Source organism: Fistularia commersonii, chromosome 28 (genome assembly GCF_037954325.1).
Source record: "Fistularia commersonii isolate RoL2024-O1a breed Wild chromosome 28, RoL_Fcom_v1.0, whole genome shotgun sequence".
Taxonomy (NCBI): Eukaryota; Metazoa; Chordata; class Actinopteri; order Syngnathiformes; family Fistulariidae; genus Fistularia; species Fistularia commersonii.
Window position 1 is genome coordinate 8,061,897 of NC_141311.1, and position 22,362 is coordinate 8,084,258.

Genomic DNA, 22,362 nt, shown 5'->3' on the forward strand with positions numbered 1-22,362 from the left:
GACACAGGGAATCCTGGCCAACTTGATTTATGTTAGGCTGCGCGCCTCGGTCACGTAAAGACCCAGCGAGGTGAGGGTGGACATTTCATCACACAGTTATTAGCACAAAAGCCCATAACGACCGTTGATTAATCAACTGATATCGAGGAATTTGATGAAATCCCTAAATTCAGGTACAACACTAGCAGTGTTTGAAAGAACAAAGGGGCCGAAGAACCAATCACAGGATGACTTTCTTTCTTCTGTGGTGCGGTAAAACAAAGAAATCATCATCTGTAGACGTCACCTCATTGGCCGGGAGCCGTTTTCCAATATTTGTATTGACAAGTGATTGATGAAGATTGGATGTCCTTCCTGAACACAGGAGACCTGACTCGACAGACCCCTAGAAAATATTTTGTGAATATATTACTGGATAAAAAACATATTTTGGTTAGTTTGACAAATGGATGTATGAATTATCTTTGATAAGTTATGTACATCCATAAGCACATTTACATAGACATTAGCTATTTATTTTTCTGCTAAGCTACTTAGCAAAACGTGCATGACATCAGTGGAGTTTAAATGTCAAATTTAGCTATATAGTGACGAAGTAAAGAGGGGGGACGTGGGCGGTGAGGAGGACACACAAATCCAGACAGGAAGCACCTTGCAGAGTGTGGAAGAGATCAGATGTCACTTCCACCTAGCCGGCGCTCGGGAAGAGATACGGGCGGTCTGGCAAACAAAAACAGTCGTGAGGCTCCTTCCCGACGGGAATGTCACTGTAATATCCGAGGATAAGCTCAGACAAACATACTGTGTGCCTGGAATCACACACACGCGCGCACGCACGCGGCACGCATGTGCAGATACGCACGCGTGCACACGTGGATGTTTACGCTTCAGTCAGTGTTGAACATGCATATTCAAACTGATACGTCGGACTCATAAATCTGTGCACACTGACACATTTACATACGAGCTCGGCTGTCGTGGCCCGGTCCGTGATTCAGGGTGACAGGTCTTATGCCTCTCCCCTCGGGGTCAGCGGGCACGGGGCGGAGCCACAACGTGACAGACAGAGAGGGAGAGAGAGGCTTTTCATTCAGGGTCGGCCTGCTGATGACGCCACATCCCCCCCATTCCCGTTTTGGTACGGCAGAGGGGAGCTAGCATTTGGGCATCTGCGCAGCTGGACGTGGTCTTTCCTGCTCAGCTTCGTCCCGTCTAACCAGAGAATGCCAAGAATTATCCAGTTTTGGATTACAACTCTTTCATTCTCACTGAAATTCATCGTTATCAACTTACAAGTAAATCTTCTGCTCTGTCACAACATTCATTTATAATGAGTCATTTATCAGCCACATTTGGAGTGTGATATCCATTTTATCTTTCTTCGGGGACATTATTTATAGGATTAAAAAGAAAAAAAAGGAAATGGAAAGCTGAAGCCTCACACAGAAAGTGTGTGTCCACCTGGCTGAGCGTCTGGCCGTCTTTCATGACAAGCCGGCGCTGCCGCTGCCACCGCCGCCGCAGATGCCGCTGCAGATGCAGCTGCAGCTGCTGAGCCCGGGCATGGATACGCCGATGCACTTGGCTGTGTTTCTGGCACATGAGGGCGATTCACAAAAAAATGTGCGTTCTAACTTTCCTGCTCCTCTTCTTGTCGGCAGATCCTCTGCAGGAGGGCAACCAATCGTAGATGATTGATGTCTCAGACTGCTTGGCCTGACGGTGTGTGTGTTGTTGTTAGCAAGGCTAGCATACGGTCCCTGCCTGCCGCGCGCATGTGCAATTGTATCAACAAGGATATTCGTTTTAGGGCGAGCCTAGCTCGTTTTTAGTGCACGTTTTGAGTGCTTTTCAGAACTGCATCTTTAACCTATAAACCAAACATATTGACATTAACGCATGACCGCCAACAAACGAAACGGACGGTTTCCATTCTGGGGATGCGTGAGTCTGGCGTGTGAGAGATCAGCAAAGTGGAATGCGTCCCATCTTCATGGCCCGCCCACAGAACAGAGATGCTGTTGTAGGCCATGTCTCATTAGGGGAGAGGGGGTCAAAGGTCGGGCGGCGTGACATTAAAAAATTCCATTGAATGGATGTGTTTGGGCTCTTTCACTCGGAGTCGCTCAGTGGCAGATTACAACTGGACTGTCTGGTTCAGAACACACGCGGGAATTGCGATTGCATGATGTGCCCGCCATATTTATAGCAGCTAATCAGGTCGGGTGAAACTGGCACCAGACACCTTTTATCGCGTTATATCCCTCTACAAATCCTCGTATGTGCACTTTAGCCCTCAGGTCACATGTGCTTCACGTGCAGGAAGTGAGTAATTATTCACTCCATGTAGAAGCCAGACGTTGCATATAATCTGACGCTCGTGGGCCAGCAGCCCATGAAAATCAAACTGTAGATCCTGGAAACCGTCTCTGTCAGTTAAAGATGACGGGGATGAAACAATTCTAATGGTCGGGTCTCGGATTTTCGTAGTGGGGTCCGAAATCCGTTGAACCGAGCTCCTCCCAACTCAACACCGTAACGCCCTCTTGCAAACACGTGAGGCGCCGTTGAGGAACGTGCAGGGACTTCAGTAAATGCGCCGTTTATCGGAACCTACACTCGCGACTGCGATCAGCAGAATCAGCAGCGACACCGCAAGAGAACACGCCAGAATCCGTGAGGGGAATCTGTGCCACGGCGCACAGCGGAAGGCACGCGCTGAGCCGACGGGCGAGCGCTCATGCCTGATTGGTCCAGCTGGGGCAGGCCGTGGCTGGGAGATGTCCCCCTCGCTCTCCGTCACTGGCGGGGCTAAGCAGAGTGGCCAGGTTCACGGGCTGCGGCCGGCACCCTGTCAACGCCTCACAGCCGCACACACATATGAGCACGCACACATCAGGGAATAAAATCAGGCAGAAGCGTTTTGTGGAACGCTGGGCCGCAGAGCAGAGCTGGCCAGCGTCGATGAGGACACGGTGGCAGGAGGGAGGAGGAAGTACACAAATTCTGAAAAGTAATTCTGGAAGGGAGACATTTTTTGGGCATGGCTGCTGCTTCTGCAGCCGTGATTCACATATTACTCCAATTTCGTCACTGCTGTGTCATCTGTTGCTTCCCCTTCCCTCCGCCTTCGCCGAACTGCACGTTTGTGGCACCTTAGTAACTATTCATCAAAAGATGAATGTGTTTCTGTGTAAGCATTTTTTAGGGTGTTTATCATGAATGCAACCTCTCCAGTCTGCGAGACCACGTTTTTCCTTGAATTCCATCTGTGCAAATATCACATCCTCTTTCTTCCAGACACTTCCGACTGTAGCGAGGAAAAATGGTGCCTCTCTTAATGACTCCAATAATCACGCTTGCACAATGGAGCGTCTACACTGGTTTGTGCGTTTCAGAAAAAAATGCAACGAGAAAAGACACAAGCCGGGGGTTATTTTTAGCCGTTGTTAGCCAATCCAGACGAGACGCTTCCGGGTCACGCATGGTTTTAGAGTTTATACCATCCAGTGTGGACCCCCCCGAGCCAGACGTGTCGTAATTGCACGTTTAGAGATGACTGGGGGTTTGAGTTGGGTTAGATCTCAAATAATTGTGTTTTTTAAACACTCAGCTTTGTGGGATTTCCAAACCACGTTAGGATTTCTCTTCAAATTTGCACCGTAGGATTTTGCAGGACCCAGGACCTTTTCAGCAACTGGGCCATTCTTTCATTTTTTAGGTACTTGATGATTGGTAGAACCCATTAGCCCGGCCCAATATCTTCTTTTGGATTGCAGAGCACAATTTTTTTTAAAACTGTCGTGGTCACCGGGGAACTGTTTTCATGTGACTTACAAAATAAATAGGGACACACATCTGCTGCAATATAGATTACTCATTTTGTGACTGACTAGCGGAGACAAGTTGTTGTATGTGGAAATACCAGATGTGGTGTTTGGCGTCTATTTCTGTTGTTGGTCCTGCCAATGAATAGAATTCTCCCTCCACATGTCGTGAGGCATTCAATAAAGGTTCATAAAGAATGGATCTATTTTCACTCGTACGTTGAGTAGAAATTAGCTTTTGGTAGTGAGAGGTGGCAGCCGATTACAAACGCGTTTACTGACAAATTAATTCAAGGAATGGATGATAAATCAATTCCCAGCGATTATTTATGTCACGGCATTGATGAATAGGGTCCCTCACCACCTCTTTCCTGTTAATCCCACCTGCAAAAAAAACCTGAAAAGGGTAAATGCATGACAGTAGCTATACGGTTATAAACTGGTAATCTGATGTGTGGTAGAGAAAGCAGGGATTTGATGGGGAAAAAAGTATTCAATAGTGAAAAACGTTGCTTGTTTCATTCCTCTGGTTTTACAAATCATTTGGGAATAAATTATCTCAGGTGTTTTCTCCCCACATTAATGTGTTTTTACACTACCTGAGTATTTATTGTTCTGACAGCTTTTCACTTTCATCCCCTACGTATTGAGACAAACACCTACTTTCCAGCACATTGTATGCTAATTTAGTTTTAAAGCATTTGTGCACAGTTGTTGATTTTCTTTGATGCTGCGTCACCACAGGAACCTCCCGGCATCCAGACTGATGAGTGACACTGTGACGAGATGAAGGTCGCACACAGACGATTGCATCATTGTTCCATAATATCCCATAATATTCACCCCGGAGTCAGAATATTAGGGAGTTATTTCAACTTTAAACGTTTTTGGGACGCGACCTCCTCACAACAGACAGGGTTTTAGTCATAGTGGAACCTCCACTGTAACCGGTAAGCTCCCTTTTGTCTTCACGTATTTGGTCAAAATAAAACAAAAAACAAAAAACAAAAAACGCAAATAAAGGCACGGCTTTCTCTTTCCTTCCTGTTACATCACCGACATGTGCCGTGTCTCCCAGGACAGCCCCGCTCGCCGTCCTCTCCTCCCTGTCTCGTCTCCCGCGGCCATGTTTAAACAAAGTAACATTCATACATGAGTGGGTTTCCATGGCCACAAGGCCTCAAGATTATCCGCGCCGTAGCCCTCCCTGGTGTGATGGGTCGGGGGGGGCTGGAAGCGTGCGCAGATGCTCTCGTGCTAGAAGTGTAGCCTTGATGATAACCTTCCGGGCTAACACTTCCTGAAACTCTGTCTCAAAAAAAAATGCAAAAGGAAAAAAAACATAAGATTCACTTGACATAAGAGCTTTAGGCTCAACTTTAAATAGCTCTGCGTCTGTTTTGTTTTTTTCGTCCATTACGTTTTATGTTTATTATTGGTTTGGGCCTCCGAACCGATCGCAAACCAATTAGAGTCAAGGAAGGGCTGGCATGTCAAGATCAACCCAGGCGAGGGTTGTGTTTGTTCTGAGGATAATGACTAACTGACTCTATACTACTGACCCCCCCCCCACACACACACACACACGCACACACACACACACCACCCTGAGGGGGGGTTAGCTGCCTCTGCTGGCATGAAGCAATTGCTTCTGGATCCCGTCAGCGCTCTCTGTTGGAATGAGAGGGGCAGCCGTGACCCCCCTCCTGTTCGTCCCGGCCCGCCGGCTCGACAACAAAAACATAATTAAATGCCATATAATCGGTCATGGTAAATAGTTGTTATTACCTTGTGTTATTACATTTGCATGACATGAAAAATGTAAATCATTCCCTAATTATCGCTATTTTGTGCGTCTGACGTCTGTTCGTTAACGCTTTCCAGCGGATATCTTTCTCTCAGAGTTATTCTGGCTGGCGGAGTCCAAGGTCAGCCCTGTTCAATTACTCGTGAGCTCGGACTCTGATTCATCCAACTCCACTGCTTTTTCTTCTCTCTCTCTCTGTCTGTCTGTCTCTCTTATCATACCAGGAGTTTAAGCGTATAATTCTCAATCAGGAGACCGGTTGTGTTCTGATGAGCGGAAGCCGCTCTTAATGTGACACGGGGAAGTTGTGACAGAGCTGCGAGGGAAGACACAGGATTTTCTTCCGGCTCCACGGCAGACGTGTCCCGTCCATAGCCTCGTTCACGAGGGGTTTATTTCTTTAGGCAATCATTAATCATAATTTTTCAGTTTTTTTTTCTCCCTCCATTTTTAGACGGGGCAGTGGAGCCTTCTGAACCTAACATAAAAATCAGATGTCATACACATCACATTGCTTTACGTTCAAAGTTGGCCTTAAGAGCTCCGTCGGCTCCCCCCGTCGTTCTCTCCCTGTCACTTGACTTCTGTTTGAGAGGGAGACGATTCGCCCCCCCACACACACCCCCTTCTGTTTTCCTAATTTCAGCACGAGTGAAAATCAAACCCGGGCTGCGCCAGACCTGTCAGTTGGCTTGGCAAGCGTGATTGGATGATTAAAGTTGTATCGGAACAAGACTAACCGTAGGCAAGAGCACATTGCTGCAGAAAATTTTTCTCCTTTTTTTTTTTTTTGCTTCTTTACTCATTCGCTATTTTCTCATTCTTTCGGCCCCCCCAACACCCTCCCTCCCCCAAAGCCTTTTCAGCTTCCTCCCCCTGTTTGCATCCTCTTAAGTGCTCTGTTGAAAATATGATGGCTCAGTTCCGTTTACATTCAATCACCATCTGCTGGAATTGGCTGCGCCCGCGAGTCGGTTCTCGACACCGTCCGGGTTCCTCTGTGACAACGTTTAACCCCCCCTGCCAAGACCCCGATTGTCTGGCCGGTTTTATTCTTGAGGCGCCGAACAAAAGGACAGTCGTCATGGAGTCGAACCTGTGACTCCATAAAAGTCGGCCTGGCTTAAACCACCAGTGAAAATGATGGTGGGACTATTTATCAATTAAGATGATGAACAGAGGTGGAGCAAGTGGGCGTGGGGAAACTGGAACTTAGTAGCTTTGTCAAAATTGTGATCACGTCCTCTTTGCCCTTTTTGAAATCACCAACTGCATGAGGCTGTTAATTTACATGTCGGCGGAGTCCAAAAGGCCTACTAAGAAATTTTCACAGTCAATATGTTTCCAAAGTTATTTGTCCAACGGAATATCAGGATGTTGATCATTTCCAACAAGCTCTCGTGATTGTCCATAATTTTTTGCAAGGCAGGGTTTTTTGTCCCACGCTCAGGTCACAGTGAGGGCGTGGAGCCAATCTCAGCTGTCATTTGGCAAGATGTGGGATCAACTGTCAATCACAGGGCCACATAGCTAATGTGACAGAGGGAGACCAATGTCAAACTTAAAAAGATCCACTTTCTATTCCTAATTTGAAATTATTGAGTGAATTTTTAGTGTGCTAAACAATTTCCAACGCGTCATTGAACATGACAAGTGTGTTTCTACTCACCTAGATATGTAGATGGATGTGTCAAATTCCCCGATCGCCATGTCAGAAGCGCCACAACATGTGTGAACAACATGTGTCTCCTGGCTTTCCTTGTGAGGGGTTCAGCCTGAGCCCGAATCGGCGCTCCTTTTCGATGAAAACCCCGGCCCACCCGGGAAACCGGGATCCGGTCGGGACCCGCCAGCGAGCGAGTGACAGTGGAGTGATGGGCGTCCGTGGCTCAGTCACAGGGAAGGGAGCTGTTGGCGGATGAAGGCTGCGATCGGAGACCGATTTATCACCCGGGTGATCGGGTTCAATGGCCAGGGGGATCCTTGTCCTCCGTCACCCGCGGCCCTGCCAAGGCTGGATATAAATATGAACGACGCCCCTTGGGTTTGTCTGAAGAAACGGGGTCAGGGCCGGCAACCGACAACACACTGTTAAATTTCTGCATTCGACTGAGCCGCAACCAGAGGGCTCAACAAATCAGGATGGATGGATGGATAAACAGATAAACACAGGGATGGATGGATGGACGGTCAGATAGATAGATACTTAGATAGACAGAAGCAGATGAATGGCGAGAGAGGTAAACAGAGGGACGGACAGACAGGCAGACAGATTGATGGCTTCCATCAGGTGACGCAGGTATTTTTTTAGTCAATTGAGCTTATTGTGCTGTCAGTATGTGCCCGACTGTGACTGTGCACAAACATTGACCCTCCTCCTCCCCCCCAACCTTCCCAGACCTCCGACACCAGCCACCTTCCTCTAAAATCAACCCCCGTGTTCAGTCACAAAATGTCTCCCGGTCAACGTCGGCCGAGACCCGACGCCGGCCGTTCTTGGCATTTGGCTGCGCTAGCGTGTGTGTATTCGTGTGTGTTCGTACGTCGCCATCAAGGCCACGTTTTGAAATCAACGTCAGCCCCTCGAGGACATCCAACTCTAAATAGCCGTCCGCCCAGGGCGAGAATCACATTTCATTACACAAGTCTCATTAATTTCAGCGGGGAAACCGTGCGTGCCTCTAATTGATTGACTCATTGTCACACACTTGAGTCCGTGTCCACGGCCCGTGATGCCAATTTCACGCCTGCGTCGGGCCGGACGATAAGCGATGAACTCATTTGAAGGGAATCCATCAGGTACGGAGCCTGAGGCGGAGACGGCTTTTAACGGGACGGCTGTCAATCACTCTCCCATTAGGCCGCCTCGCTGCCTCCGGGAGCTTTTTGTGACTGAGGTTTTAATAATTGCTTCGCTAAAAGTTTGTCACCTCTGGGATTGACGTTGACAAAGTCAAAGTCCCGGGCCTGCTTGGGCCGGAGACAAAAAAGCCTCACGGACGATCTGGGGGGGGTTTCATGAGGAGCCAAACACCCACACCTCCCCTTTCATCCCTCCCTCCCTGCCCCACATTACCTGGCGCACCCAATTTGTCTCCCCGCCATCCGCTCAAGTCACTCCGGCAGGGGGGTGTCATTTTAGCCGGGGACATAAATCTCCAGCCTAATCAGCTCCTGGACAACGTCAGCGGGCAGCGCAGGCGATCAATCTCATCAATAAGGGGAGAACTTGCGCAGTTTTGTGTGTCAACGTGTTGTAACTGAACGCCTGGCCTGTAATTCATTTTAATCGATCGTGTGTGTGTGTGTGTGTGTGTGTGTGTGTGAGCGAGAGAGAGATAGAGCATTTTTCTTCGCTCTTGAGGACCATTGCTTATTAAAAAAAAAAGATAAAAAATCACTGACCTTGATTGGACTGGCTGTCCTCATGGGTTTTAAAGAAGATCCAAGTCAGGGTCAGCAAAGAATTCCTTAAAGTAAGGTTGATGCTGTGTAATTAATGGAAGCTAATGCAATGCCTATCAAGGATATCTGTAAAGACAGTGTGTATGTGTGTGTGCAGCGTGTGTGTGTGTGCAGGTCTGTGTGTGTGTGTGAATGAATGTTTACCGCACCATTTACTGCATGCTTGCTGCTTGTTTCACATTATTGCCGTGTCCCAGCGGGGGCGCCGGGACTCGGCTGCAGGTTTGAAGACGTTGGGGGCGAAGCCTGTGTGCAGCTGGTGTCTGGTCAAATTAAAAAATGAAGAAAGTTTGAACTGTTTCCTGAGATGATGGAATTTAAGACCTTCGGTCAACACCACCTTTTCATCTCCGCAGTACTAAATAGTAAATAAAAATATGTTTAATATGTATAAAATTATTTATATTGATTTCTAAACAGGTAATATATTGAGTTGCTAAAACAAAACAATGACATCGAAGTGATGGATGTTGGGTGTGATTACTTTAGTGTTACTCAAAATTGATCCCAGAGCAAAAAACCTCACGTGTTTAACAGCAATAAAATGTAGATCATTAGCGGTTTTTGAGGCAGCTGAGCTCAACGCCGGACGCAAGCGTTTCTCGTTAATATTTCTGGCTTGGAGTAAGTTTGCAGTGATTGTGCTTTTTAATTTTTTGATTAAAGACGAAGATGAGGGCGCTCGGGTTTTAGCCTTGACCCGCCCGGCCTCACACTCAGGTGTGGGATTGTACTACCGAAAGCAGGTTATAGTTGTGCCGACGCGATAGGCGAGTAAATACTTCATCCTGACCTTCACTTTGTGTCTCGGAAATCCTTGCAGCGCCGATCCGTCACATTGACGTTTGTCATCGGCACGTCATGACCCTGAGATGAGCCGCCCTGAGATGAACCCATGTGCACTTCTTTTTCACAGCAGCATACATTGAACTGTTTTCTAGCACAATATTGGCCTTAATATGTGTATATTATTAATAACCATTACTGTATCAACAGCCTGGAGCAGTTGTTTTGCATCATCACGCAGTAGGGCTTCAAATATCGAGTGTCACAGACTACCAGAAAAGGCTGGCCAACTCTGGGAAAGACTTAAAAATGTCTCGGTCTAATTGCTGGCAAACTCGATAGCCTATCGCAGAGCAAGCAGGTCATTATTTAAAGGCAAGATATTGAAATAAGCCCGCTGGTCGAGCTGCCGGTGCACTTCTGTCCTTTTTGGCAGATATTCAGATGCAACTGGCGCTGATGATAACGAAATTAAAAAGAATGAATTATATAATTATTGTGATTATTATTGTAATTATAATTATTATTATTATTAATAATAATAATAATGATAATAATAACAAATGCATTGCTTATCAAAGTGCTGAGCAAATATGAATAAGTAAGAGTGGGACACAATGAAACAGAAAATCTATTTATTGTCTATTTCGCCAGTCATGTAATCAGGGAAGGAGTGGGGTTAGAGATAACCAATTAACCTACTGCATGCAATTTGACGACAAAACTATAAAATAAAACGACAGAATTCAGCATATTTTTATGCTTTAGAGGCTGGGTTCAAAGCGGGGAGTCATACCTGCTACGTGGCAATCGTGACCTGCAGCTCGGCAATGGAGCAAACCATTATTCACTTTCAGCGACGTGCGATGAGTGCGGCGTGTAAAGAGTGAGCATCTGTCCTTGATGGATGACGAGGAGGAAGAGGAAGCGAAGGTTTTTCGGAGTCAGAGCAGAAGGGAGAGGGTGTGCTGGGATTTGTGGGGGGTTGAAGTGGCGATAGGGCCCACAGGGAGGAAGGAGGGGGATGGTGATGTACAGGGGGGAATCCTAGTGAGCGAGGCCTTCCTCCCACCTCCCCAACCCCCCGTCCCTTTCACATATTATAATACCTCTCTACTGTGAGCTTCATTTTCTGCCCTCGGTGCCAGAGTATGAATGGGACGTTGCATGAGAGCTTTGTCTCTGCTCGGCGCTCTGTGCCATGGCCTGAAACAGGGCGCTCCATTTACGCGCGCTAGCCGATTCCATCTCATTAAACCGCGGGCGCCGTGCATGTTGTGTTGCTCTTACGTTAATGCCCTCCTGTTTTGGGGTTTCCATGTGTGAGAGCCGATCGTTTCACCTGCGCTCCGTTAACATATGTGTCCATAAGGCATCTGCATCTCCGGTGTTTTGTGTGGTGGATAGAGAACGGTAAAGGAAGGTGTAGGGGGTACGGGTGTGGATTAATCCCTTCACATTTTCTCTCACCCCCCCGAGGCGGGACGTGAAATCAACTCATGCTTTGCTTGTGGACAGCTCATCCAAAATAAAATAAATAAATAAAAATGCCACTAATGGCCCAGATCTCATTGTCTGTGTGAATCCCAGAGCAATTTCATACAAATGATGGAGTCGCTAAATGAAGTCGAGTCGAGCGAGGTGGGCCGGGGTGGCAGAATTAGTGTGTTTTGAATGGCGCCGTCAGCCCGCCCCTCCAAGTCATCTCCCGTCTCCACTCTGCTGTGTGGATCTATGAGGCTTTCAGACAGCAGAATGGCCCCTACAGTGTGGACCCGGGCTGAAAGCTGCAGCTGCTGCACACGCTGAGCCGAGGCGAGGGACAGCACTCCCACTGCTCCCACGCACGTGCGCGCGCTCACGCACACAAGCACGGCGACGGGAAGGGGGAGTGAGCAAGAGAGAGGGAGAGCCGCTCCTCCCTGTTTGTCTGATGTTTTGCTTTGCTTTAATAGCAAGACTGATGCCATTTAAATCTTTCGCTTCAATTCACTCAATGCAAATCCAGCTGCATAAATGGGTTAGCAAAGTCTTTCCCCGATGCAGAGGCGAGGACAGCGAAGGCAGCGGGGCCTAAACAGCCGCCTCGCCCTCAAATTCCCCCATGCCATTTTTACAAACCAATATGTTCTTATGAGGCTGGAGTTCGGCGTCCACGCGGATGTGTGGGGATGTATCCGGAATCTGCTGCACGTTCACGGACTCGGCTAGAAGTTCTGGAATTGGATAAAACCGTCGAGGAAATGAAAATGTGCGCAACATAGTCCGATCATTAATTCGGGAGAAAAGAAGGTTCTGTATCATCTCCAACTTGAAATTCTCGCTGAGGGCCAAGAGGTGAATTAACATACCAGGTCAAACCCGACGTACGTCACCCGTGGTAGCCTTTTGTTTCTTTTACTTCTTTTTCTTTTTTTTGGTTGTTTGTTTGCATACCAGCAGTTCACTGCCTGGCAGCACACCATAAACCCCACCACCCACGGGCAGTGGGTCAGTGACGTCAGCCACAGTCACTTGCGCAATATGAACTATTGTGCGCCATTATTGTGTGTGTGCAACTCCTAAGCTTAGCCGCAGTGAAATCTGTTATCTAAGAGAGTTTTAATTTAATTTATTTGATTAGAGTTATTTTGATTGATTAACCAACCTCAGTCTGTCAGCAAGGAGAGTGATGATAGTTGTTTTTCTTTGTGACACATTTTCAGTGTCCTGAAGCATCAGGCAGTTTAACTGATTTCTAAGAAATAACATTACGTAGATGGAAAAAAAATACAGTGTAATAACCTGCCTAATGCCAGTCTGCTGTGACATTTAACATGTATGAAAGCAAAATCATTAAAAATTGACAATCATCCGACAGGAGACAATTTGGCAACTGGTGTTTTTCTTTCCTTTTTTTTTTCTTTTACGAATTCTGTTTCAAAAGAGAAGCTCCCTCCTCCATCCGGTCCCTGCCAAGCTCGTCAGCTCCTGGAGAATAAAATAAATAAATAAAATAAAGAATTCTGAATGAAGCCGCCGCTAATCTGATGCGCCACGCGAGCCCCTCGGATGGAGTCTTACCGAGGGGAAACTGCTCTGTGTTTTGTTAGATATTATTAGCATGGTAATTGGGTCCTAGAAGACGCACAAGCAGAGGGAGCAGCACTGGCTGTGCATCCAGGTGTGTGATATTTAGCAGGAACAGGCGCCTCAGGAACAGATTTGTCAGACAAGGGAACAAACTGTAATGAAAGACCGGGTACTTCCCCGGGAGAACCAGAATAATGTGAATAAGAATAACACGGATATACAGTAGTATGTGAGCGCGCGCACACATTCAGAGGTATAAACAAATCTAAACAAGCACACAAACACACACACTCATACACATACATGCATGCACTTTCTCCACCCTCCAAGCTTGTCACCAAAGGCAAGAGGTGCTGTGCACGCGTGGACACGCACGACCAAAATCGCATCCACACGTCGAATGCGCTCCTTCCATGCCTGAAGACACAGCAAGAAACAGCCAAGTCTTAGTCACTCTTGGCTTAAAACATACACACACACATGCACGCCTGCACATACACACACAATAAAAATACACATGACCCCTGAGTAGCCTCCCTCCTGCAACAACTTGATTTCCCTATTCTGTTGGTTACTGGGACAGAGAGTGTTTGATTTCTCATTCATCACATATTCCTTCTACCCGAGCGTCACATGCACACACGCGCACACAGTTCTTATATTGAAACACAACTGCTTCCCATTTCAGTAGTCTGTTGGTTCGCGTGTGAACTAGAGAGGCCGTGGCGGCATCTTCATGTATGATAACACAGGCACGCTCACCTCAGGTTAACCCGTCGTCTCGTGCTAATTAAAGATGCGAATCTGGAGGCCGATGAGTTAAGGAGTTTACGTGGCGAAGCATGAAGTCAAGTGTGCACGGCCCTGCTGCTGCGCACGTGCTGGAGATGAAAGAATGGTTCTGCAGATGTCCTACGGAGAGAACGCTTAGGTGATTAACATGATTCGGCACAAGCGGTTTTGTTAATACCGCCGTGGCCTTTTCCAATTTCGGGCACAAATTATGGAAAGATACAAATGATCTAAATGGGAAATAAACCGTAATAGCTGGTAGAGATAACAACTTTGCTTAGAGCGGTAAAAAAAATGGCAATAAAATATCAGTAAAGGCTGGAATACATGGATCCGTGCAACATTTAAAAGATTAATGGCTGAAGGAATGACACGTGGCTGGGACTCACCAACGCTGCCTGTCAGGCTGGGTGTCCAACAGGAGACCGTCAGTGTAAGATAAAGAAAATACAAGTAAAAAGAAAACTGTATTTTCTGACAGCGGCAGCTTGGGTGCCTCTGTGTTGGTGGCCGATCGGGAATAAAACCCAGTCGCTCCTCAACAGTATCGCTATAAGTCATCTCTTCTTTGGCTCCAGACATCTTTGAAACCAGACAATTGTGATCGCATCCAAAATAGGAGCAGTGAAGTCACAGAGTCAACGGGAATAAAACCCGAAGCAATACGTCCTCCATCCAAAACTTCCCAAAGGTTAATGGTGTAGTTCTACAATAAAGATTATAGAAACACAAATTTGGCTTCGGTTCGGTAGAAACGGCCTTCGAATGCAAAGATAATTTCAAGATCAGGCAAAATAAAATTGTATGAGGTTTGATTGCAGGTCACCCCCCTCATCAAAAGAATAATACAACAGTAAATGGCTCGTTTTTTCCTGTATATTAATATGTAAAGAATAATAGCTTCTTGATTGGTGAAGTAAAAATAGCATCATATAAAAACTTTCTGAGGGACGTGTAATCCAGTAACAGTGGATGCCTATTAAAATTTCCGGTCACTTAATTGTTAAATATCTCTGCTATTAATGGCCACGTGCAGATTTAATGAGCATTATCATTTAAATAGTAAAATGTTAGACTGCTCCAGAGAGGATCAATGTATATGCGAGGTCACAGCTCTATATAATGAAATATTTTATGTACGATGTGGATATCAGTGGGTTTTAAAAAATGGATTCCTTTATCTCGCCCATGGTTATAACGCGTGCAGCGCCTGGCGAGGGAATGAAATCACACCTCGGAGGGGAATTACGCTTTATGTCACGTGAACAGAATTCTGCTTAACGGGGGACTTATACGATCAAAATGTTTCACAGCTTAGATGCAAAGTGCAAAAGCAAGAAGTGGGATTTCGGGAAATAGCCTGGGTATTATTGCGCGGGAGGTCTCCAGCGTGCACGTTGATCCCTCTGTCGATGCTTGGCCAGCCAGGAACACTGTTTATTGAAGCCATATATACAGAAATTTAATGTACACATTCACCCGCAGGCCTCTGGAAACTGTATTCTCCCTGCAGGCTAATATCCACAGGGGTGCTTCACACCCATTCATTTTAAGATAGGTAAAGTGTAAACACTTACATAATAGATAGTACATAATTCAAAAGTCACAGGGTCTCATTAATTGGCTGCACATTGTCAAAAAAATTCTATTTGATGAAATTAAGACTATCTATATTTAGCAGCGGGTTGCAGATTTTTAACCAACATGCAACTATAATACTGCTACTACTACTATTACTACTACTACTAATGATAATAATAATAGAAATAAGGCACAGACGATGGATTGATGGATGATGATGGTAATAGACAGTACAGCGGCGCAGTGTTTAGCTCTTCCACTTTACAGCAAGAGGGTTTCTGGTTCGATTCAAACAGCAGTCTTTCTGTGTGGACTCTCCGTGTTCTCTCCTTGTCTGTATGTGTTTTCCTCCCTCACTCAAAAAACATGCAGTAGGTTAACTGGAAGCCCTAAACTACCCACACATGTGAATAAGATTGTGAACGGTCGCGTGACTCTGTATGTGGCCCTGTGTTTGACTGACGACAAGTTGAGGGGGAACCCAGCTTCTTGCCCAATGACAGTTGAGCAGCACTGCAACCCTGACTGCTGATGATGATGATGTTATCATCATGTTCCCCGTCTTCCTCCAAAAGTCCCAGAATCATTCAGCAGGCTCATTGAAGATTTTTATGAGAGTGAATGGTTGGATGTCTCTGCGTGCGGCTCTGTGATTGACAGGTGACCCATCCACCTTAAACCCTGCCTCCTGCTGAAGATCAGCTGACATTGGCTCTGGCCCTCCAGTGACCTTGTAAGCGCTGTAGTCAATGAATTAATTCTTTTTTTTAGCATTATAAGAAAAAGGGCATCGGTAAAAATGTAAAAGGATTAATATTCCAAACACACAGCGGGTTAAGGCAAAGTATCTATATAGTGTGATTAAATGCAAGCATTCATGTTATTATTGTCATATACAGGGGAAACAAATCAAAGAAACCCTCTGAATCCAAGCATTTGGTCGGAAGAAACGACTCCCCCTTTCTTTCTTTTTTTTTTTTTTTGTCTTTTCCGACTGCAATAAAACTCACAGGAATGCGAGTTCCAACGCTAAGATTTAAAAAAAACCTCTGGCATGAAACAGACAGCGCTGCATATTAGCTACAGCCATTTGTGTCAAACAGTGTTCTAACAAGTCCTGAGAGTCCACAGAGATCTGTTCCAGCACAGTCACACTGCAGTTACTCCAATAACTCCCCCCCGTCCCCACGCTACCCGCTTCCTGACCCCCTCCTGTGGCCTAAGCAGTAATCAGTGGCTCCACAGATCCTTGAATGTTTACAATCTAACCATTGAGATGAGCAGTGAAGATTTTTTTTTTTTTTATCTGAGTCTAAAGTGGAGTTGGGGATGGGTGTGATCAATGTAACCCAATGTAAATATGATCTGGAAGACCAAAGCCTCCGGGTCATAAACAATAACAATAATAACATTAACAGTTTATTGCGTTGAAGGAGCCTGTTTTTTCGTCCTGCAGAAGACGGAGAAGGTGATTTTTGTTTTAATTTTGTGTTAATTTGCTTTTTTTTTTTCTCCTGCGGTTATAAATGGTTATAAGTACTTCAAATTATCGGATTGACTTTGTATTTTTCCACTAAATATGTACAGCATTCTCAGATGAAGGAAGTTCAAATAGTGCACTCATTCACATGATTGTATTATTTTGGCTTATTTGGGATTTGGGATATGCATCCTGCCGTCAAATGTCCTACATTTCTATGTTGGTCTAGGAGTATTTGCAACGTGAGACCACAGAGATAAGAGGGTATTTACATGTGTGAGATCTGAGCCATAGATTTTTATTCCACAGCATCGGCTTCTGTGGCGGAACGGCTCGGTTTGATGTCGAGAGTAAATGAATCGACATGTCCTTCTCTGGTATCACATCCTTGGAAGTTGCATCTGAAGTGATGTTCAGTGACTAGTGCATCTAATGAGAAGTGATGGACGCCACTGGCTGCGCACATTCGCTGCAAGCTAAGGGGGAATCACAGCGACTCCCCTGGGCCTCCTCACCGTCACTCCTTCAGAGTATCACATAGCGGCTATGAGGCTCCGCCGCAGTCGATGTCCACGCAACGCCGCTGTTTGTTTTTCAGCGTTTACACAGTTTACAGAAATAGCAATCCGCTCCGGGCCACGTGACGGCGAAGGTAAAACATGCGGGCAAGGTCGAAGGGTTCGGGTACCGCGGTGAAAAAGAGCCGATGTGGGAACTTACTCGCAGCATAGGCCCGGGACAGAAATGACAAAAATCTGTTTGCTTTTGCAGCAGGATATTTGCCTGTGACAAAATGCGGTGCTGAGTGATCACCGGGGAGGATGAGCTGGAAAATTCCCAGAGTTTTATTGCAATATGAGTCGAGTCGGTGTTCAGTATCAGGAAGCTGCCTTTCAAATACTATGTTCTGGCAGCAAAAAAATGGAAACTTGTGAACTCCTCAACACTATATTTCAGTTACAATCAGATCTTTTCTGCGAGCGCCTCACTTCATGATGGCGCTGCCGTCTGAAATCCTGATGCATGTTAATAGAGGCCTGTCAGTCAAACCGAAATAGACTGACTGTCTCTGAAGCCTCCACCCGAAACCCCCATCCAACGTTTACATGGATACGCTGGCAAATGATCCAAATTAGCCAAAGGATTAGAGGAATTATGAATCCACAATCTCTTCAATCTCTTTGTATATGCATTTACTGTATATATTAAGATATAAAGACAGACAGTCTTATGCTTAATAGCTGATCATCTGTCTACAGAATTATGAGTTGTCCAATTGTACTGGCGATTTGCAAAACTCAGCTTTTTGATGCAGAGGATTGAAATTATAATCTCAGGCCCCGGGGAAAAAGATGCTGGGGTTTATTCGAAACGTAACACAACCCTGTCCCAAAGGTTTCGACTTGCACGTCATCACTATTTATGTTTTGTGTAATTTTCTCAGAAAAATACATTTATGATCACATTCTAGAAAGAAGGAGATTAATTTGATAATTTTTTAATTAGTTATCTTTTAGGCTGAAACGAATCCCAGCCAACTATGGTGCCAGAGGCGAAGGGTTTAGTTGGTCACCTGTAAGTCACAGGGCCACGTAGAGAGACATCCAACCTTTCACTCTCTCACTCACACCTACGGTCTTCAGTGAGACACACTGGCTGTTTTTGCATAGTGGGAAGAAGGTGGAGAACCAGGAGAGAACACAGGTAGGAAAGCATAGAGAGAAACCACTGCTCCAGAAGAAGTGTATGGTGTTTGATTATTGCGTGAAAGATTCTCTTATTATTATTACACATAATATTATACATATTCTTAGAGCATGGAGATACAGTTGACTAGAGACGGGGGGGGTTGAGGGGGTCTGAGGGGTTCAGACATCGCACAGCGGAGCTGCTGGTTCACTCATGTCGCGAGGTGCCAGCTAGACTGGTTCTAGAGTCTGATAATCGATGCCTTCCAGTTTGTGTGTTTGAGTGTTTTGAGAGGACCTGACGTCGTCCCGGAACCCGCTGATGGTGTGATCTTTCTAATTTGACTTGTGACAGCCTTGGAATCCCATTGGGTGGAGCTGGAGGGGGTCACTGGGTACGGGAAGTCGCCCCCCCCGGCTCCCCTAAATGAAGGAGGGAAAATGATGGATGATTTATACATATTTTCATGACCTTTACTTTGGACTTATCTTCCTGCTTTGGTGGAACATCCATACAGCTATATGAAAAAACATAATTTCCCCTCTTCAGTGGATCCCTATCACTCAGATGAAAGGAAAAAAACTAATTTCATCCTCTCTTATACGTTAGATCATCATCTTCATTATCGTCACCATTAGTCCGGTTCAAAAAAATCAGTGTGACTGATGATTGAGCTCCATGAAAATGATCCCATCAAACAGGACGTCACATCATGTCAGGGCTTTTATCAGACGACGCATCAAAAAAAAAAAAAAAAAGGAAAAAGAAACAGGAAAACGAAAGTCCCATCATCCTTATGAGGAGAAATCCCAAAAGTGCGATAGCTGTTGATTCCAGGCAGACACACGGACTTTGAACGACGTGAGATGAACATAAAAGCGGATTTACACCCTCTGATTTCGCAGCACATGATCTGTGAAATGCGCGGCGGCGGCAGCCCGGGTCCACTCGGAAGTGCGAGATAAGAAGAGAGGCCGAGATAGCGCGCGTTCCTAATTTGAACGGCCGTCACTCGCGGCTGGATTTGGACAATATCAAACGAACATCTTTTATTGTTGGCGACATGGCGTGATTAGGAGTTTATGAAGAGGGGGGTCATGCAGGGGGGAGGACGGTATTGGTGGAATTGACGGCGGCACGGGCGTGTGCGGGGGAGGATTATGGGCCACGCTCGTATATTTCTCCAAGCAGGACGTACAGAATGCACGGCTGACATTAAGTATTTAACTCAACAGTGTCCAGAGTCTACTGGTTATTTGCCGCATAATGTCCTTTCATCACTTTCTATTAATTTATTCATATCTGCTGTCAGAAGTTGCCCCCCTCCACCCCCTTGAAGTTGCAGCTTCTCTCCGATGGCTGAAATCCGCTCACATTAATGTTAAGTAACAGTAAAAGACTTACGCTGCCATTTTTCTTCGAAGTAGCAACACAGAAGAAATGATAGGTCATGCAAAAACAAAACAAACAAACAAAAAAAAAAAAATCGTGCCTAAGTCAATTATTTTAATCCAGATTTAAAATTGTGCATGTTCATGTTCAGTGGGTCTTGCTAGTGGCGCCACAATAACTGATGTACCTGGTAAACATGTGTGAAGAATATCTCAAGTGACGGCATTGTTACACACACACACACACACACACACACACACACACACACACACACACACATACACACACACACTAACACCCAACAGCTGACCTGATGACACTTGTTGATGTCCTGCGGTGGCACCTGGCCACCATGTTTTCCATGTTAAGGCACGGTGTGATACCTGGTCTCCATGGCAACAGCAAAGGTGTCCTGTCGCGATATTGTCAGGGTAACCAGACATTAGCTCGGCATCTTTTAGGCATGCGTAAAGGTAAAAATGTTGGAAGTAGAAAATGTGTACAAGTCAAACCATTGAAGTATAGATGAAAGTTGTGGACGCTGCTCGCCATTCGGCCGAACCTCCTGCATTTTGTGTCAGCGTCTGCCAGATGCAGACGTCCCCTCCCGTTGACCCTCCGAGGGGGTATTAACCCCCCCCCGCCTCCCATCCCCACCACTACTACATATAAAACCAAGACACCCAACCCACCCATCCCAATGACCCAGTTTGGAAGGGATGAGGGGGTAAGTGAGGAGCATTGTAAGTACCACAGTGAGGGAGGAAAGATGCTCTGCTCCCCCCGTTCCTTTCCCTTTCAGGAGGCGCTCACACTTGGTTAAGCACACACACTGAAGCTCTTCATCACGGAGCGGCAGGGGATAGATGTGTGTTTTTGTTTTGAGTTTTTCTTTTTTCCTTTTTTTCTCTCGGCTGTTGTCGGGACACTGTTGATTTTAGGTCAGGGCTGTTTGATGTCAGCCGAGGTTAAAGGGTATGTAAAGGAGGCTGAGTGAGACGGGAGAGGCGGCGGAGGAGGACGAGGAGGAGGTGGGGGGATGACAGAGATGAGGGGCCTCAGGTTGAGAGACAAAGGACACGCTACCTGGCATCTGAGGGAGAAGGAGTAGAGTGAGTATGCTGCTTCATCACTTTGTGTTTTCTTGTGTGTTTCCATCCTGAGGGTCCGCCAGGTCTCCGCACCTGGTTCATATCCGATCCGGACGCCGTCTCCCCCCCCTCCCCTCCCATTCGCTCGCTCCTGTTCTCCACGAGAACTTGTGATCCTTGAAATTAGACGTGATTTCTCTCCGGATGAAGCTGAAAAGAAGGCACAGATGCGCGTTTAGGCGCCACCGCCGCCGCCGCCGCCGCCTCGGAGGCTCTTCCTGTAACATATGGAACCGGCTTTCCGTCACGTTTTTCCCTTTGGACGCTCCTAATGAGGCAATTTTCAGTTTCTCACGAATTCAGATGGGAGATAAACTTTCCCCTTAGTCCTGCAGCAGAAGGAAGAACGGGACCTCCTCACCTCGAGATTCTCTCACGGGCTGTGTCCACATGAGACAGCACACCCGACTTTCTATTTTTATCTCCCACTTACTTTTTCTGATCTATTTCCCCGCGCATTTTTCGAGAGGCCTGGCCGCATAGCTGTCATGCCTTGTTTGTGTTTCATGGCCACGTGCATTGATCACTCTCCAAGTAAGTTTTCTGTCTCTCTCTCTTCCTGTCTCTTTCTCTAATTATATGCGACTCTGTTAAATACACACGGCATGCAGTGTAAAGGATTTCTCCAAAATGTATGTGATGAGCAGCTCTGATAACCTCCTGTGGGCGAGTCAAACTTGGCGTGCACGCCGTTAATCACATTCTGCGAGTTTTGAGTTGCGGCTTCTAAAAACTAGAACAGTTAAATTTTTTTTTTTTTAATCTAAAGTTGTATTGAGTTACTTTCTGGTGAATTCACCAGACACAGCGCCCTGTCGTGGTCATCCTAGAGAGACAAAACACGATAACTCGGTGGGTTTCAACCTGAGCGTTCGAGTGAAACCTTCATCTCACCCGTATTCTGATTTCCCCGCGGGGGCGCCTTGTCCCCGATGAACCGTTCATCCAACGGGAGGCAGCGTGTCGGGGTTAATCGTGGATAGATTTGCGGCTGGCAGCCGAGCCTCGGAGCGGAGTTGGCGGGGTCTCTGAGGGGCACGGGTGTCATCCTGGGCCGCCGCCGGCAGAGGAGAGGGCAGTGACCCCTCAAGGACAAACTCAGGAGAAGAAATTCTGAGCTCTTAGATGTCCGACTAAATGAATGATATATTTAAATTTTTTATAGCGCTCATGTTATTCAAAGAAGGTCATTAGCAACAAATGTACTTTCATTTTCCTTCAATGTGCCAGTGTTGATAAAAACCCACACTCTAAACGGTGGTTATCCTCGAAGACACGTCCTGCCATGGCAATGAGCTCTGCTCTGCTCTGCACGTGTTT

General features: G+C 46.3%; 1 protein-coding gene across 3 annotated transcripts in view; it reads left to right on the forward strand.

Moving 5' to 3' along the window:
- gjc1 (gap junction protein gamma 1) overlaps positions 1 to 22,362 on the forward strand; it is a 32,704-nt gene that overhangs the window by 4,515 nt on the left and 5,827 nt on the right. Inside the window, exon 1 of one of the 3 annotated variants that reach the window (XM_086176176.1) lies at positions 20,664 to 21,003. The exons of 1 other annotated variant lie outside the window; for it this stretch is intronic. The gene's annotated coding sequence lies outside the window, so the exon portion shown is untranslated. Of the gene's footprint in view, positions 1 to 20,663; positions 21,004 to 21,369; positions 21,577 to 22,362 lie in introns of those variants that run through there. One more of the 3 variants, XM_086176175.1, reaches the window with a different exon arrangement.